Below are 19,603 nucleotides of genomic sequence, written 5' to 3' on the forward strand. Positions count from 1 at the left end.
AATATACACAGCGAAGAAGACAATATCAAACAAAATTCAGCAGGATCATGATGACCATCAGGCATATTTCAGCACATTGGTAAGCCTTGGTGAACTGAATTCATTATCCAGAATGAAATTTCCACTCTGCAGCGGAGTGTGTACTGATATGAAACTTCCTGGCAGATTACAACTGTGTGCCGGACCGAGACTCGAACTCGGGACATTTTCCTTTCACGGGCAAGTAGGAGACGAGGTACTGGCAGAAGTAAAGCTGTGAGGACGGGGCGTGAGTCGTGCTTGGGTAGCTCAGTTGGTAGAGCACTTGCCCGCGAAAGGCAAAGGTCCCGAGTTCGAGTCTCGGTCCAGTACACAGTTTTAATCTGCCAGGAAGTTTGAATTCATTATGTTCCAGTTACTTAAGCTTGATTGTATAGTTTCTCAAGTGGATCTTGACATCATCGCCGGCCAGTGTGGCCGAGCGGTTCTAGGCGCTTCAGTCTGGAACCGCGCGACCACTACTGTCGCAGGTTCGAATCCCGCCTCGGGCATGGATGTGTGTGATGTCCTTAGGTTAGTTAGGTTTAAGTAGTTCTAAGTTCTAGGGGACAGATGACCTCAGATGTTAAGTCCCATAGTGCTCAGAGCCACATCATCATCATTCAGAAGAACTTGATATGGAAATCTTCTCACAAAGTTCTTCCAACATCGAAAGTCCTATTCATTCCCTGGCTGTACCTGCGTCATCGTTCCCTTTTGGGTCATCAGATGTTCCTCGTCCTCGGGTACGACGCTTAAAAGATTTTTTTTTTCACATGGATCACCCGCTATTTCATAGTTTTAAGGGAAACTAATGGTGAGTTGGGACTGAGAATTCTAGAATCTCTTTTTGAAGCTCCAAATGTCTTTATGAGTGCGTCGAAATTTGGTAAACTAACGTTTTATCGGGTTAAAAGATATTGAAAGATTTTTTCTTTACTAGTGAAGGGAATATGTGTACATCTACATCTACATACATACTCCGCAATCCACCATACTGTGCGTGGCGGAGGGTACCTCGTACCACAGCTAGCATCCTCTCTCCCTGTTCCACTCCCAAACAGAACGAGGAAAAAATTACTGCCTATATGCCTCTGTACGAGCCCTAATCTCCCTTATATTATCTTTGTGGTCTTTGCGCGAAATGTAACTTGGCGGCAGTAAAATTGTACTGCAGTCAGCCTCAAATGCTGGTTCTCTGAATTTCCTCAGTAGCGATTCACGAAAAGAACGCCTGCTTTCCTCTAGAGACTCCCTCCCGAGTTCCTGAAGCATTTCCGCAACACCCGCGTGATGATCAAACCTACCAGTAACAAATCTAGCAGCCCGCTTCTGAATTGCTTCTATGTCCTCCCTCAATCCGACCTGATAGGGATCCCAAACGCTCGAGCAGTACTCAAGAATAGGTCGCACCAGCGTTCTATAAGCGGTCTCCTTTACAGATGAACAAGATCTTCTCAAAATTCTACCAATGAACCCAAGACGACCATCCGCCTTCCCCACAACTGCCATTACATGCTTGTCCCACTTCATATCGCTCTGCAACGTTACGCCCAAATATTTAATCGACGTGACTCTGTCAAGCACTACACTACTAATGGAGTATTCAAACATTACAGGATTCTTTTTCCTATTCATCTGCATTAATTTACATTTATCTATATTTAGAGTTAGCTGCCATTCTTTACACCAATCACAAATCCTGTCCAAGTCATCTTGTATCCTCCTACAGTCACTCAACGACGACACCTTCCCGCACACCACAGCATCATCAGCAAACAGCCACACATTGCTATCCACACAAATCCAAAAGATCATTTATGTAGATAGAAAACAACAGCGGACCTACCACACTTCCCTGGGGCACTCCAGATGATACCCTCATCTCCGATGAACACTCTTTGTTATTGTTAGACTCTTGCGGTGGTCAATGTGATAGAACCGTTTAGAGCATCGTACCTGAGGACAAGGTACTCCTCCATCTGGTGATCCCAAACGGCTCGACGGCTCAGGTACAGCTGTGTTTTCGATGTTGGAAGATCTTTGTGAGAAGACTGTCAGATCTAGTTCTGCTGAATGGTTATATAGTTAATCGCCACTTCATAAACAATGTAATCAAGCTCTAGTCATTAGTACATAATCAACTCTCTTCGCTAAGGCTTAACAATGTACTGAAATACGCCTGATACAAATATGGATATTTAGAGGATCACCCATGACAATTTGTAATCCTGTTGCAATTTTTTTAGATTGTCTTCTCCATCATGTATATTATGTGAAGAAATTTCGTTCATATCACGTGCCTGTTGCAAAAATTATGTTTTAAGCATTTCTTTGCAGATTATCATTATTGTAATAATAACAATTTAAAACAAAAAATATAATTAAAATTAATAATTAGAATAGTAATGAATGTTTAGATATTTTAGTTAGGTATGTTGAAAATACTCCAACAGTAGTGTGTGTGTAGTTTATTTTCCAGAAACTGCATTTCTGAAACCAACTTCCTTACACAAGGGTGTATGATGCTTGAAAGCTTCTATAATTCACGTTGTAACAAAAATTTTCATTTTTCAAAATTAGTTTCTATTTTGCTCCCTCTACACACTCACCAAGTATCATTCAGATGGTTTATTGACACTTGGAAATGTTCTCTAGTAAGTAGTGTTCATAAAAGTGTAATTATATTATGAAAGCAGTGTCTCTCCCTGTGATATTTTTCCTACCATATTTTTTCCTGTTCCTGTTGAAACAGGTTTTATAATCAGTAAACCAAGGGAAGACGGCGTTACAACTACAGAGGCTGTTCAGCCTCAAATGAGGACAGATAACATAGACTTGTATAGGCAGGTGGATGCAGTGAAAGATGATAGGACCTTGTGCACTTTTTCAGCATCCATCCCAAAAACTAGTTCCTTTCCTAGTATCTCCTTTTTCGTTTAGGTCAGGGAAGGACGTGTTAGCATTTATGAACAAGGTGTTGGCAGCCACGAAACTGAGTTGTTGGTCAGAGGAACAGTTTTTACATATGGCCAAAAAGCGTTTAGTAGGAGACGCAAAAATGTATGTAATGTATCATGAGGAGTTAACATATGCTCAAACGTTCGAAGTGTAGGGGAAAGGCTTATTGCAGCGTCATAGGAGGAAAAATAGTTATACCTGTTATAAGTAGCGAAACAGAGTGTCACAAAGACAGAGCGAATCCATCGAGAGTTATGTGAGTGAAATAATGAAACTCAATGTCAATATGTATGCGTTGATGGAGAATGACGATAAAAATTAAGTCCTTCAGCAAGAAGCAGCGCAAAGAGCGTTTGATATATTTCTGTGGGGGATGGCACCTGATGTGTCAAAGATGGTGTGAGTGGAAGTTTCTTAAGACTTGGCTGGGGCAATAGTAACGACCACAGCTTTAGAGGAGATAGGCGCAGTGATCCGAGCCCACGATAAAAAGGAAATTTTTTTCCGCTGATGTCAAATGTTAGCGTTGTGGGCGATCAAGCAGCAGGGTCAAAAATTTGGAAATGTATGGCAATGGGAATGAGACTACTGGCAGAATAGTGGTCACGATAGGAAGATACAGAGTTGGAATTATCAACTGTTAAGCGGCAACTGGGGCCTCAGGGCCGTCCAACGGCGCTCCCAGTCAATTTTAACACAACTAAAACACGTGCAGAATTGGAATTTTGCTTAATTAGCCTTAGTGGCTAGAAGATAACAAAAGTTTTGCTAGACACGGTTGTGCACTTTGATAGGTGCCTGTTTACTCAGCACATTCATTTCCTCAGAATACATTTTGACTTCTCAAGGTTCGGTATGAAGAAAATAGAAGCCTGTAAGAAGGGACTCGATGAGAAACTGGGGACTCGTAATAGGAAATTGAGGAAGGATTTGTCAGAGATAACAGAAGCAAGTTCTACGGAGAGAACTCTGAAAGTAATTGCTAACGTTGCTATTTCACGCGGACGGGAACATAGTTTAGAGCAAAAGTGTTAATCCATTAGTGAAGATCTTCCAGGGAAGTTTAATGCACTTAGCACACAGTTAAGGGACGATTTACCTACAGAGTGCTGATGACAGAATTTCTACAGCGGATGGTATATTTGCCACTGTTGAGGAAGATGAGAGTAAATTTCAAAAAGCCGTTAATGAACAGACTGAACAATTACAAAATGATTTTCAAAATGTAAGAGAAGAATGTGACAAGACAGATTTGTCATAGAGGTGTGAGGTGAAGAAGTTGCTACTCGGATTAAAGAATAAATTTAGAGTCATTTTATATTACCACAGGACTTTTAGGAGCTAAATATTATTTCAATAAAAGAGATACTAGAGAGTGGAGAAGATATTAAGCAAACAGATATGAAGGTTGATTATCTGGGGACTTCTGTTGCACAGCTTATTGTTAATGTGAGTTGTTTGACAGATGATTTAAAAAAGCTTTGAAAGTTTGTTACAAGAGTTGGAATGTAATATTAGAATGTTACATGAAAATGGTCATGGTAGGAACAGTAATCAGTTAGTTTATCCCGATCTGAGACTACAGGGAAATGGGAATTGTGAAGATAGGTAACTTGATTTGAGTCATGATAGATACGGAAATGGTGTGTGGATGAATCGGAATGAAAGACCCATTCACAAAGAAAATGACAATTTTAAATGAGGCAGAAATGATTGGAATGATAGACATTTTTGGACGCATCAGAGTTAGTAGGGGAAATGGCAGAGATAGTCATCGCAATGATAGAGATTCAGGTCCGCGCACTATAGAGGAGTGATCATTTGATCTAGGTGATAAAGTGTGTGTACAGAGCCGGCATCCACATGACCGACAAATGCTCTTTTCAGTCGATCCAGGTGCTGGAAATATGACCAACGATAGCTAAACTGTGCACCAAAATTAAAGAGTAATTTCGAAACCCCATAATTCCTGCCACTCGAAACAGAGTTTTGAAATTTAGTTCAAAGAAGCCTATAACCTTCCTCTGTAATGTCACAAAAACGTGGCGGTCTGCGACGTCGCTCTTGGGCTACATCTACATCTACATCTACATGATTACTCTGCAATTCACATTTAAGTGCTTGGCAGAGGGTTCATCGAACGACAATCATACTATCTCTCTACCATTCCACTCCCGAACAGCGCGCGGGAAAAACGAACACCTAAACCTTTCTGTTCGAGCTCTGATTTCTCTTATTTTATTTTGATGATCATTCCTACTGTTGTGGACTGACCCGACAGCCAATCCACTATGACTTGTAGCCGAATAGCACGCGTTTAAGCTCACGCAGACTGGCGTGAGGTCTGGAACAGATTAAAGGAGTTGAGTCTAATAAATAAAGCACGGAGTTGATGTAATACTTAACTTTAATCCATAATTGGAGAACATCGCTCTTGTTGATACATTATATAATCTCAATGTAAACTGGTCATGGCGCCTTGCTAGGTCGTAGCAAATGATGTAGCTGAAGGCTATGCTAACTATCGTCTCGGCAAATGAGAGCGTATTTGTCAGTGTAGCTTCGCTAGCAAAGTCGTCTGTACAACTGGGGCGAGTGCTAGGAAGTCTCTCTAGACTTGCCGTGTGGTGACACCACACCTACCTATGTTGGTTGGGCTCAACAAAATATTTTCTCATTCGGAAGAGAAAGTTGGTGACTGAAATTTCGTTAATAGATCTCGCCGCGACGAAAAACGTCTCTGCTTCAATGACTTCCATCCCAACTCGCGTATCATATCTGCCACACTCTCTCCCCTATTACGTGATAATAATGCTCGGTGGCATTTCAAAGATCAAGATGTAGACACATGCGGGAAGAAAAGGCTTGCCTTCACAACTTCATGTGAAGTGTAGGGTGGGTTAATGATGTCACATTGGCACCAAATGGCACCATATATCTGCCCAACGTCACCGTACACGCGATGGGAAGGTAGTCACACTCCTTTTTACACACATTTCACGCATTCTTTCAACACGTATGTGATGGAGGTCAGAACAATGCACCACCAGCGTTGAAATCACCCGGTTTTCTCATGGCTGACTGGGGAAGACATCCCTGACACGTCGCCACTCAGTATAGACACGAACGGGGGATGAAATAAGGCTCACCAATGAAGCCTTCACTTCCCTTGGGGCATTGATTCTTACCCATTTCGCGGTCAAAAACGACAGTTTGCAGTCCGTTGAGCAACAGGACAACGTCCTCAAAATATTTGACACTGTTGATATCTCTGGACAATTCAACACCCCTCTAAGGATATCGTGGATCTATGACCCCATTGAATGTGAATGCACCCCATTCGAGATTAGTGTGATTGCAATTATTCTCTGGTGTACAGGGTCGAATCAGTAAGGACAGTTCAAAACAGAAACTAGAAAATAGTCCGAAGGAGTAAAGGGTGTTCACGCTTGTCCATACCTCCTGATTTGCGTCCTCCCGTGGCGTGACCCGTGGGGATGACATAGACATACACATGAATAAAATGGCAAGGAATACTTTTGACACCCTCAGTCTGGCATCATCCTTGGTGCCACTCATGCATCTCTGCTGGACCCTTTAAAAATGATTCTGCACAGAGACAACCTGTCACTGATACTTAGGGGCCGGCTCGAGAGGCATCGATTTCGACACACCTTTGATGACACATGTTGCCAGCAGGCGCTAGTTCAGCGATGCAGCAGCAGTCAGCTCAAGGGTATCTACACTGAAGAGCCAAACTTGTATAGGCATGGGTATTCAAATACAGAGGTATGTAAGCAGGCAGAATACGGTGCTGGGTTCGGCAGAGCCCATGTAAAACAATAAGTGTCTGGCGCATTTGTTAGACCGGTTACTGCTGCTACGATGGCAGGTTATCAAAATTTAAGTGAGTTCGAACGCAGTGTTATAGTCGGCGCACGAGCGATTGGACACAGCATCTACGAGGTAGCGACTACGTGCGGACTTTCCCGTACGACCATTTCACGAGTGTACCGTGAATATCAGGAACCCGGTAAAACATGAAATCTTCGACATCGCTGCGGCCAGAAAGAGATACTGCAATAACGGGACCAACGATGAATGAAGAAAATCGTTCAACGTGACAGAAGTGCAACACCCTCCGCAAATTGTTGCAGATTGCAATGCTGGACCATCAAAAAGCGTCATCGTGCGAACAATTAAAGAAACATCACCGATATGGGCATTTGGAACCGAAGGCCCACTCGTGTACCCTTGATGACTGCACGATATAATGCTTTACGCCTCGCCTTGGCCCGACATTGGACTGTTGATGACTGGAATCATGTTTCCTGGTCGGACGAGTCTCATTTCAAATTGTGTCCAGTGGATGGATATGCACAGTAGCCATACCCAATAGGTTTCTTTTTTGCTGTCGTGTAATATTTATTATTATTTCTTTATTGTCAAGGAAAGGACAGGTACTTTATTTCAGTTTCTACAGTAATGTGTAACATCACCAACAACTTTAATCTTAGCACCATTCAGTGCACCTTTAACCCATATGGAAACAGACTCTGATTCATTTACTTTACGACGACTCCTTGGCCTAAGAACCAACGGCATTGTAGACATATAGTAAGATGAAACACGATCTCTGTCATACACTTCGCATATTCAGGCCTGATACAGTCTACACTTTACCACCACGAACTAGAGCCACAGTAACCCAACCATTACCATGCGCACTACCATCAGCAATAGTAAGTGTAAAATTCAGTACGAACCCACAAAACACTGAAGGACCATGAAGAACCCTATTGGGTATGGAGGCAACCTCATCATCCATGGACCCTGCATGCCAGCAGTGGACTGTTCAAGCTGGTGGAGGCTTTGTAATGGTGTGGGTGGTGTGCAATTGGAGTGATATCGGATCCCTGATACGTCTAGATACGACTCTGACAGTTGACACGTACGTAAGCATCCTGTCTGATCACCTGATCCATTCATGTCTATTGTGCATGCCGACGGACTTGGGCAATTCCAGCAGGATAATGCGACACCCCACACGTCCGGAATTGCTACAGAGTGGCTCCAGAAACACTCTTTTCAGTTTAAACACTTGCGCTGGCCACCAAACTTCCCAGACTTTATATCATTATTGAGCATATCTAGGATGCCTTGCAACGTGATGCTCAGAAGAGATCTGCACCCGCTCGTACTCTTAAGGATTTATGGACAGCCCTGCAGGATTAATGTTGTCAGTTCCCTCCATCACTACTTCAAACATTAGTCCAGTTGATGCCACGTCGTGCTGCCGCACTTCTGCGTGCTCACGGGGGCCCTACATGATATCAGGCAAGTGTACCAGTTTATCTGGACCTTCAGTGTAAGTGGTTTCTTGTCACACCGGCGCCTAGGAATGAATAACTATCTCTTTGTGGAAACACATTTTTAAAGTGTTGAACAGAGATGCACATGTGGCCCCGAGGACGTTGTTGAAGTTGAGGATTCTGAGAGACACCATTTGCCATTTTATTCAGCCATGTCTCACTGTTGCTCCCTCCTCCCTCTAAGTGATCAAACCCTAGGAGGGCTCCTAATAGGAGCCCATAAAAAGTATAAACACCCTTCACTGCTTCGGTTAAAGTTCAAATTTCGTCGAATTATTATGAACAGTCCCAAACGGTCCCACCCTTTACACCATTGAAAAACCACAGTAGCGCTTACTCCAAAGAGGTTCGATCCTGTTCTACGGGTTTGCAGGCCCATGATGTCGATCGAGAAGGGTTGAATTGTATGTGGTGTTATCAACAGTGTGAGAGGTATTCAAGAACGTCTTCCTGTTGCGCATGGCACTGCAGACTGGATTCCACACCCCAAGGAAGTTAGTGGTTTCATTGGTGGCCTCTATGCAGATCCTGAGGACTACTCGTGTCAGTTCAGAGGGGCGGTACGTCTGACGTGACTTCCTCGGCCACTCATAAAAAAACGTGCGATTTCAAAGCTAGGCATCGCGGTTGTGACCTCCGTCGCAGAGGCGTTAAGAGAAGGGATGAAATGTAATTAAGAAGGATTATGACGACCTTTCTATCCTTGACATATCAACAGCACCGTTGGGTAGATTTCTTGTGAAGTTTATTCCCTGTCTGACGTCATTAACCCCACTGAAACATCAAATGAACATCTTAGCAGTGGCCTCTTTTTCGCATATGTCGACACCTTGCCGTTTGAGGCGTCGCTGTGTCTTAGATTGACGTCACAGTGCACCACGCTATCGCATTCACGGCAGAGGAAGATTGTACGCACCTTTGAGTCAAATATCTAATCCCTTCGTCGGAATGGGAGACAATTACGTGGCTTCAAAAAGTGACCTTTCAGTTGTGTTGCTTAATATATGAGCAATTGAATATGCTGAAATTTTGGAGATTTGAGGGAACTATTGCTTAATGGAAGACTGAAAAGCTGAAATAATATAATGCGTCCAATGCAAATAGATGGAAGGGATTATTTTGTCTTTTGTTCTTAGTACAGGTAATCAAGAATCTGTGATGCGTGTATGGTATTTCGGAGGGTGAAATGTAGGATCGTGGTGTATCCTTTCTTTACAGTGGTGAGACAGGCACTTATTGGAAAAAGTGAAGTGGCGAAGAGACAGTTGGGTATTGAATTTCTTTGTAAAGGTATTACAATTTTGTAAGTTTTGTGATTGTATATAGGTTAGCGCCCGTTGCGATATTAGGGGTTGGTGTTTGTTTAAGCACCAAACAGTGCTGAACTTGGGTTGTAGTCAAATGATGTTGAAGTGTAATGATTTGATGTTGAAGCTAATTTCTGTTGAATGTTAGGGAGAAGAATTTAAGCCATTATTTCAGATTTCTCACCAGATATGAGTCATTCCTTGAGTCAAGCCTGCTGTGTGGGACAGTAGTTTTAGTGCATTTCTGTTACTAATTTGCCAATAAAATGTTTGCACCTTACAAGAAATGTGGAATCGCGTTGACTTCGTTGATGAGAAAGATGAAGGAGTCAAAGGAAATTTCTTTGATGTACTGTGACATTCTTATTCGACGGAATATCCTGGTAAAATGAAGGCTTTTTCCTATCAGTTTAAGGTCAAAGAGCTTAACAGAATATTTTCCAAATCGTATCCCAATCCCACTGATTTACAAAGAAAGGGATGAGGCTGAGCTTGAAAAAATGTTGCAGTAAGGGGTAATTAAATCTTCCGTCATTTCTATAGTAAATTTAAATGTCGTGTGACTAGGGCCTCCCTTCGGGTAGACCGTTCGCCGGGTGTAAGTCTTTCGATTTGATGCCACTTCGGCGACTTGCGCGTCGTTGGGGATGAAACGATAATGATTATGATTAGGACAACACAACACTCAGTCCGTGAGCGGAGAAAATCTCCGACCCAGTCGGGAATCGAACCCGGGCCCTTAGGACTGACATTCTGTCGCGCTGACCACTCAGCTACCGGGAGCGGACATTTCTCTAGTAACGTTGTGTTAGTGGTGCCTAAGAAGAGACGCGATATTCGGTTGGTACTGGATTCCAGACAGATTAATGCTGTTGTGTTCGCAACTGGCAAGGTATGTCTTTGGTAAAGATGACCTCAAACATTTAGAAAACCAATAAAAAACCGTCGCTTTTATTTAAAATACGTATTGAACAGGAAATATATATAACTTTTGTAATGTGAGTCTGCGATTCAGTAATGACTTTCACTTGAAAGTAATTTTTGGAAATTTGTGGTAAGAACTTATGGGACCAAACTGCTGAGGTCATCGGTCCCTAAGCTTACACACTACTTAATCTAACTTAAACTAACTTACACTAAGTACAACACACACACCTATGCCCGACGGAGGACTCAGACCTCCGACGGGGAGAGCCGCGCGCACAGTGACAAGACGCCCCAGGCCGCGCGGCTACCCCGCGTGGCAATATTAGCAATATCATGCACTGTAAGTGGTTGTCTCTCAGTGTGTCTTCCGAGACCAGAGGGTGGAACTCAATGAGCAGCGCATTAAGGAGATGCATAGTTGAATACATTTGTACACAGTGAGTGGCAAGAATGTTAGCATTCTCTGGTGACACCAGGAGCGGCACCCATATGAATACGACGAACCCTGTAGTTAGTGTGAATCACGGTGGCGCCAGCTGGCAGCACGTCTGTGTGTGTGTGTGTGTGTGTGTGTGTGTGTGTGTGTGTGTCACATCTTCTGAAGAGATACGGGCGCGCACATCGGCTGTATGTGGTCAACATGTATACAGTGGATATAACAAATACAATTATTATACCAGACACTGGCAGATCATTGACATTAGATGACCTTTTGCAAAAATTTCATGATATTCAGGTCTGGCCTCTAGTTTCTGATGAGCGAGCCACTGGAAGATTGATCGTTTGTCTTCATTTCGAAAATTCACGGCATTCTTATGTTATGGCTCTTGCAATTAGATTTTTAAGTTACACTCCGTGTTGAATATCAGTTTGGCTACATTTGTCAGGTATTTCAATAGCATTCCTCCAACATATTTGAAGAGAGATTAACCACTTATGTTGATGATGTTTTGAATCCAGAGGAGAGCTGGGAAAAGTGTAATGAGGTTCTGCAGAGGTTACTGAACATTTTCAATGATAGTTGTGTCACTGTAAATTTAGAGCAATCAGAAAGTGTTGGGCGTCAGGTAAAAGTTGTCGGAGGTACTGACACTGTATCGGGGATTCTATGTAATCCAAAAAGGGCTTAGATGATTAGAGACTTTCCTGTTCCTAAGATGAGGAAACTGATTCAATCCTTCCGTTTAATTTTTTTTTGTACAGGATTTATGAACGTGAATATTTTGGCTATGTCATGGCTATATGTATTGTCAGGCATGAAAACAAGAAAACTCCTTGCAGTTGCGACGCCCAAGCACAGAAAATCTGAGGCTGTGAAGCAGGCTCTTTTTGAAGCAGGTCTTCTGTCGCACCCAGATTAATGTGAAGATATCTGTCTAAGCTCAGACAGTTCGAAGACAGATCTTGGTTCTCAGCTCTTCCAAGAATTTGAGGTATTTGCAGTCATGAATCATCATACCATTGCTTTTGTAAATTCATTTGAGAATGTTGCCAAGGGCATCACTGACAGAGGCCACGAAGACGTAGAGAGATAGAGACAATGTTGGAAAAAGACACTTTATCTTCGTTAAGAATGATATATTGTGAAAGAGAAGAAACGGAGGTAATTTTCAGTGGACTGTTTGTGTTACTGACGGACTACTGATCAAATTAATTAGGCCCACTTGCTTGAGTTACGCATCATTTGGCGCAAGGAGATGCTTTCACAAGCTCTGTAAGAGATGTTATTTTCTGAATATGGAGAAGTACATTCTCAAGATCATGACTTTCTGTAGACCTAATGAAAAGATGAAACCACCAGTGGTGTCGCATCTTGCATATTCATTTTCAGTCACACCATCTAGACTGAGAGAACATGCTGCGGCTGATCTGTTTGACCCCCGGTAAGTACTATTCAAGTTAATTCCTCTGGATTTTTTTTTGTTTGAGTTAATTTCATAATTTATTTCACCCATGATATTAAAGAGAGCTACTATTCAGTTAATTCTATGATCATTTATGTGTTACCCTTTGCGTAACATTGGTTATGTTGAAAACAGTAATATCATACAATGTTCCACAACTGAGGTTGGTAGGTGGAGAGCGTGATTTGCAGAATAAAAGGATTCAGACCATTTAAATAATATCATACCATTCAGGATCTAATCTCTCTGAGTGTCATGAAGGACCTAGGAAAACTGTGCAGGTTACAGTGTCTACAGTGCCATAGTTCTTGGGATTCTTCTTCACATGCATTTGAAGAGGCTATGATGTGCCAAATGGTTTTACATTTTTCCTGCCGATTTTGCCACTGAGTAATGTAAATGTACTTCAAGATTGATAATAATGTTTAACTATGAAAGAATCTATGTAAAACTTTACTTGATTTCTACATTTTGTGTGCTGTTGGGAACAAAAGAAGATTAGATAAGAGGGAGAGTGAGGAGGGGGGGAGGGGCGGATGATTGGACACTAGAATGGCAGACACAGCAGTACCAAGGCTCATGGATGTTCCATTAGGGCCGCACTGACCAAGATCACACACCATCTCTGAATTAAGCTGAGTGATCGAATAGTGCCGAGAATCAAACATCTGTAGAGATCACAGGAACTACTGACCTGCAAGACAATATATGAAGATACGCATGGGGAACACCTTGCTAGTGGTCAAGAAGTTTGCATGACTCAGGAGTGTGGCGTGTAGCCAGACAATAGGGAACCACATTTCATTTAGACATTACTTATGACAGTTGGTTCCAAATACTAGTAGACGAATGTATACATGGATTAAACTGGTGGCCTCTGGGACCCACTACTTCCTTTGGTAAGGCTACTGATGATGATCTTCAAGAACCATTCAACAAATCCCACGCTCTCTACAATTTATCCATTTAGACACAAACTGATATGATGTCTAAAGCGGTCAGGTCCTACCTATTTGAAGATAAATTTTGAGTGTCAGTGTCACTGCTTCGGAACGTATTTGCTTTTACCTTTCTTGGGAACTGATTGCCCACAAGACTATCACATTGCTCTCCCTCTCTTGAAAGAGTCTCAGTACTCTTGTTGTTCACAAAGTGTCTAAAATATTTTGTTTAGAAGTAATTACTTAATGAACGGTTAAAAACAGTTCCATTTACTCCTTGGATTAAAAGAAAAGTGCTAAACACTTAGATTGTTTACAACATTTGCTTATTTTGATATTTGCTTAAAGACATGTATTTCTAATGTATCATATTAATTTCTATTGCTCCCCACTTTAAAGGAGTCAATAAGTATGGGGTTTTAATATCAAGACATTAATTTTTTTGAGGATGGTAACGTAACATTCAAATTTCAACTGTAGTCTGTGCACACTGACGCAAAGTTAGCCTTTGGCGAAATATGAACCAGTCACGCTGTGGAATGTCACTGAGGATCAGTTCGCGTGATAAAGTAAAGCAAGGTATGAGAAAACTACTGTGGGTGAAGTTAGGAAGGAATTAGCCAGGAAACGTAACATGTATGGTTGAGCCACTGAGATAGAATGATCTATTATATAAGACATATTCTTTTGTTCGCAGGAGTGTTGTATGCATACAGGAGATAGATGGTGAACAGATTGTGGCCGCCGGAATACACTAACGGAAAAAATTCACAACACCAAAAGGGAAGTATTAGGCGTGTTTCCACATCTGAAAGGTAATGTGTATTCAAATTTTCTACCAGTAGTATAAGAGTGACGACAGTAGCGCCACGGTGAGGATGAAAATCAAATTTGCATCAAATACACACTCTAATGGTTGTAAGCGTTAGTTACTTTTGAGATTGGACGTGGTGAGTTGATGTTAGTCAACAACTCCATTAAGACGACAAAGACGTCAATATCAACACCTCACTGAGTTTGAACGAGTTCGTGTAAAAGGGCTACGAGAAGCTGGATGCTCCATCTGCGATACTGCAGAAAGACTTGGCAGTAATGTAGCCACTGTACATGACTACCGGCAGCCGTGGTCAATAGAATGTACAGTCGCATGAAGACCAGACTCTGGATGGCCACCTAGAATTGCCGAGAGGGAAGTCCGTCATGTTAGGCTTATAGCTGTGACTCATCGTACTGCATCTGCAGCAGCAACCTGAGCAGCCGCTGGCACCACAGTGAAGCAAAGAAATGTTACAAACCGGTTACATCAAGGACAGCTCCAAGTCAAACGCCCTATAGCGTGAATCCTACTGAGCACAAACCGCAGTCATTTGTGACTTCATTGGTGTCAAGCAAAAGCTCATGGGAGGGCAGGGTAAAGGTCTCTTGTGTTTTCTGGTAAAAGGTGCTTCTGCCTCCGTCTCCGTGATGGCCGTGTGTTGGTTAGAATAAAGGAAGTTGAAGGCTAGCAACCAATCCTGTCTGCGTGCTAGACACACTGGATGTACACTTGGAGCTATGATCTGGGCTGCAATTTCGTACGGCAGCAGAAGCACTCTCGTGGCTAGCCCACGAACCCTGACTGCAAATGCGACCTGTTGTGCTGCCATTCATGAACAGCATACCAGGAGTTTTTTTCCAACAGGATAACGCTTGCCCAAATACCGCGATTGTAACTCAACATGCTTTACAGGGTGTCGACATGTTGCCTCGGCCTGTTCCACCACCAGATCTGTCTCCAATCGAGCACATACCGGGCATCATCGGACAACAACTCCAGCGTCATCCACCAACAGCACTAACCGTCCCTTTACTGACCGACCAAGTGCAAAAGGCACGCAACTCCATCCCACAAACTGACATACGGCACCTTTACAACACAATGCACGCACGTTTGCATGGTTACATTCAACATGCTGACAGTTATACCCGTTATTAATGTACCAGCAGTTCATATTAGCAGTGGCTTATCTCGCGCTTACATTAACCTGTGCCATTACAATGTTAATCACTTAAATATATTACCTAGAAAAATGTATCCCCGAAATTTCATTAAGCTACATCAATTATTTTTTTGTACAGTGACGTTTTCCGTCAGTGTAGATCATTTTCAGACCAAACACATGGATTCGTCTAAGGTTTTTCTTGGTCGCTAATTTAGAGAATGTGGAAGAAGATGATCTGAATAGGACGTATTCGGACCCAAAGCATAGGTACCCACCAGTAAAACTGCATTACGCAAGTAACTAAAACATTTACAAGGAATGGAAGAATTAAATCTGGGGTAGTGCAGGTATTTTTCGTCCACGGATCTGGGTAGTGGCTACAATCAGCTAGAAGTAGTGCTGGAGGACCAGCGAAAACTGGCATTTAAGGTTACCTTTCGAACACTAAAAATACTTTGGTATGATTCAAACGGTTCAAATGGCTCTGAGCACTATGGGACTTAACATCTGTGGTCATCAGTCCCCTAGAACTTAGAACTACTTAAACCTAACTAACCTAAGGACATCACACACATCCATGCCCGAGGCAGGATTCGAACCTGCGACCGTAGCGGTCACGCAGTTCCAGACTGAAGCGCCTTTTACCGCACGGCCACACCGGCCGGCCTTTGGTATGATGCTTGGGTTGAAAAGTGCATCTGCCACGTTTCAGTCTTTGTCGGACGGAGTTTTGTGATGGTTGAAACCAAGGCAGTATATGTATATCTGGACAATATAATTGTTTTTGCAAAGGATAGGAAGAAGAATGCGCTACGGTTAAGGGAAGTGTTTATGGGTTTATGCACAGTACACCTGACACTGAATAGAGAGAAGTATTACTTAGGGTTAAAACAAATGCAATATTTTAGGAATGTGATCAGTCGTCATGGAATAAGGACAGATCCTAGGTTAGTGGAGGCGATACAACATTTCCCAAAAACTCAGAACTGGGAGGAGTTACAGTCATTTTTAGGATTAACACATTATTACAGACAATTTATCTTACAAACGGCAGAAATAGAATGACATCTCATTTACTAGTTGAAAAATAGTGTAAAATTCCAATGGGTTACAGACTATGTACATGCGTTTGAGAAACTGAAAGAACTTTTGACAGTCACTAGTGTACTGGATTTTTCAAATAATGAGAAAAATTTTTATTTTATGCGGTGGTAGTAATCATATGGTTGGCTGTGTATCAAGTAGAGAGAAAAATCCGGATGCTTATGCCTTTTGTCATTTGAATAAAGCAGAGAAAAATTATTCTACCATGGAAAATCAAATGTTAAGCCTCATTCATTGGATGACATACATCTAATGTTATTTGTACAGTTCGAAATTTAAAGTTATTATGAATCATAAGGCATTAAAATGGTTATTGGGCCTAAAGGATGCGTCTAGTAGACTAACACGTTGGGCACTGAAGCTGAGAAAATTTTACTTTCAAGTAATTCGTCAACCTGACAAGTGTGCTCCCTACCGCCGTTGGATAAGCAGCTGCAGCAGCAAGTCGTATACTCCTAGCTCACTCATTTGTTACATAGTTTAATTCTTAATTTCTTTGCGTGTTTTTGGTACTTGCATTGTTTAATTCATAAATTTCGGGCGTATTATAGTATTTGAGAGTTGTAGCATCGCGTTTTAGTACCTGAATAGTGTAAATTCGCGTAGTCGTCTGTCATCTGTTTTTGTTTTGAACGGCCAGTGTCGGTTGGTCACAGTCAGTGTGCTCCCTGCCGCCGTTGGATAAGCAGCTGCAGCAGCAAGTCGTATACTCCTAGCTCACTCATTTGTTACATAGTTTAATTATTAATTTCTTTGCGTGTTTTTGGTACTTGCATTGTTTAATTCATAAATTTCGGGCGTATCATAGTATTTGAGAGTTGTAGCATCACGTTTTAGTACTCGTATAGTGTTAAATCGCGTAGTCTCCTTCCGCCGCCGAGCAGTGTGTCAGCAGTGCACAAGTGGCAGCATTACTGCTTTTACTAGGCAATCTTGTATTTTAATAACCGTTTCAATTTTGTGTCGTTTTGTTTGCGCTCTCTGTAGATTAGTTCAGACGTTCTTTGGACAACAGTTTTTAGCATGGATAGGGACTGCAACTGCTGTGTTCGGATGCAGGCTGAGTTGGCATCTCTTCGCTCCCAGCTTCAGGCAGTGTTGGCTTCGGTCACACAGCTTGAGGCTGTTGCCAATGGGCATCACTGTGGGGGTCCGGATGGGGGTTTGTCGGGGACGGCCAGTTCGTCCCACGCATCCCCCGATCGGACTACGACTGTGGTTGCCCGGGATACTGCCCGCATTGAGGCTGATCCCTCACCTGTGGTAGAGTGGGAGGTCGTCTCAAGGTGTGGCAGGGGGCGAAAGACATTCCGGAGGGCTGAACGGAAGGCCTCTCCAGTTTGTCTGACGAACCGGTTTCAGGCTCTGTCTCAGGCTGATACTGATCTTCAGCCTGACATGGCTGCTTGTCCTGTTCCAGAGGTTGCCCCTCAGTCTGCAAGATCCGGGCAGTCGCAGAGGGTGGGCTTACTGGTAGTTGGGAGCTCCAACGTCAGGCGCGTAATGGGGCCCCTTAGGGATATGGCAGCAAGGGAGGGGAAGAAAACCAAAGTGCACTCCGTGTGCATACCGGGGGGAGTCATTCCAGATGTGGAAAGGGTCCTTCCGGATGCCATGAAGGGTACAGGGTGCACCCATCTGCAGGTGGTCGCTCATGTCGGCACCAATGATGTGTGTCGCTATGGATCGGAGGAAATCCTCTCTGGCTTCCGGCGGCTGCCTGATTTGGTGAAGACTGCCAGTCTCGCTAGCGGGATGAAAGCAGAGCTCACCATCTGCAGCATCGTCGACAGGACTGACTGCGGACCTTTGGTACAGAGCCGAGTGGAGGGTCTGAATCAGAGGCTGAGACGGTTCTGCGACCATGTGGGCTGCAGATTCCTCGACTTGCGCCATAGGGTGGTGGGGTTTCGGGTTCCGCTGGATAGGTCAGAAGTCCACTACACGCAACAAGCGGCTACACGGGGAGCAGGGGTTGTGTGGCGTGGGCTGGGTGGTTTTTTAGGTTAGATGGCCTCGGGCAAGTGCAGAAAGGGCAACAGCCTCAACGGGTGCGGGGCAAAGTCAGGACATGCGGGGACCAAGCAGCAATCGGTATTGTAATTGTAAACTGTCGAAGCTGCGTTGGTAAAGTACCGGAACTTCAAGCGCTGATAGAAAGCACCGAAGCTGAAATCGTTATAGGTACAGAAAGCTGGCTGAAGCCAGAGATAAATTCTGCCGAAATTTTTACAAAGGCACAGACGGTGTTTAGAAAGGATAGATTGCATGCAACCGGTGGTGGAGTGTTCGTCGCTGTTAGTAGTAGTTTATCCTGTAGTGAAGTAGAAGTGGATAGTTCCTGTGAATTATTATGGGTGGAGGTTACCCTCAACAACCGAGCTAGGTTAATAATTGGCTCCTTTTACCGACCCCCCGACTCAGCAGCATTAGTGGCAGAACAACTGAGAGAAAATTTGGAATACATTTCACATAAATTTTCTCAGCACGTTATGGTCTTAGGTGGAGATTTCAATTTATCAGATATAGACTGGGACACTCAGATGTATAGGACGGGTTGTAGGGACAGAGCATCGAGTGACATTATACTGAGTGCACTATCCGAAAATTACCTCGAGCAATTAAACAGAGAACCGACTCGTGGAGATAACATCTTGGACCTACTGATAACAAACAGACCCGAACTTTTCGACTCTGTAAGTGCAGAACAGGGAATCAGTGATCATAAGGCCATTGCAGCATCCCTGAATATGGAAGTTAATAGGAATATAAAAAAAGGGAGGAAGGTTTATCTGTTTAGCAAGAGTAATAGAAGGCAGATTTCAGACTACCTAACAGATCAAAACGAAAATTTCTGTTCCGACACTGACAATGTTGAGTGTTTATGGAAAAAGTTCAAGGCAATCGTAAAATGCGTTTTAGACAGGTACGTGTCGAGTAAAACTGTGAGGGACGGGAAAAACCCACCGTGGTACAACAACAAAGTTAGGAAACTACTGCGAAAGCAAAGAGAGCTTCACTCCAAGTTTAAACGCAGCCAAAACCTCTCAGACAAACAGAAGCTAAACGATGTCAAAGTTAGCGTAA

Source organism: Schistocerca cancellata, chromosome 4 (genome assembly GCF_023864275.1).
Source record: "Schistocerca cancellata isolate TAMUIC-IGC-003103 chromosome 4, iqSchCanc2.1, whole genome shotgun sequence".
NCBI classification, from domain to species: domain Eukaryota; kingdom Metazoa; phylum Arthropoda; class Insecta; order Orthoptera; family Acrididae; genus Schistocerca; species Schistocerca cancellata.